Source organism: Bison bison, unplaced genomic scaffold (genome assembly GCF_000754665.1).
Source record: "Bison bison bison isolate TAMUID 2011002044 unplaced genomic scaffold, Bison_UMD1.0 scf7180017864063, whole genome shotgun sequence".
Classification (NCBI taxonomy): Eukaryota; Metazoa; Chordata; class Mammalia; order Artiodactyla; family Bovidae; genus Bison; species Bison bison.
The window spans coordinates 3,948,157-3,948,503 of NW_011494635.1; positions in this window are offsets into that span (position 1 = coordinate 3,948,157).

Genomic DNA, 347 nt, shown 5'->3' on the forward strand with positions numbered 1-347 from the left:
GGGGGCGCGGGCGGCGAGCGCAGAGCCGAGCTGCACGGAGGGGACGGAGGGAAGGGCCGGGCGGCGGGGGAGGGAGCGGGAAGCAGAGGCGGGCGCAGGATCCCCGGCGCCCCGCGCTCTCGCTCGCTGTCTCCGGAGACGCGCGGGCCGCCGCCGAGCGCACTAGCGGGTCACCTTGTCCAGGAGGTAAGTCCCGACCGCCCCGGCCGAGCGGGCAGAGGAGGGGCCCGCGGCAGTGGGGCAGGGGCCGCGGGCGGGAGGCGGGGAGGCGGCCCCCGCGCGGGAGGGAGTCCTGGCTCCGCCTCGGAGAGCGCAGACCGGCGGCGGCGTGGCGCCGGGGTGAGTCC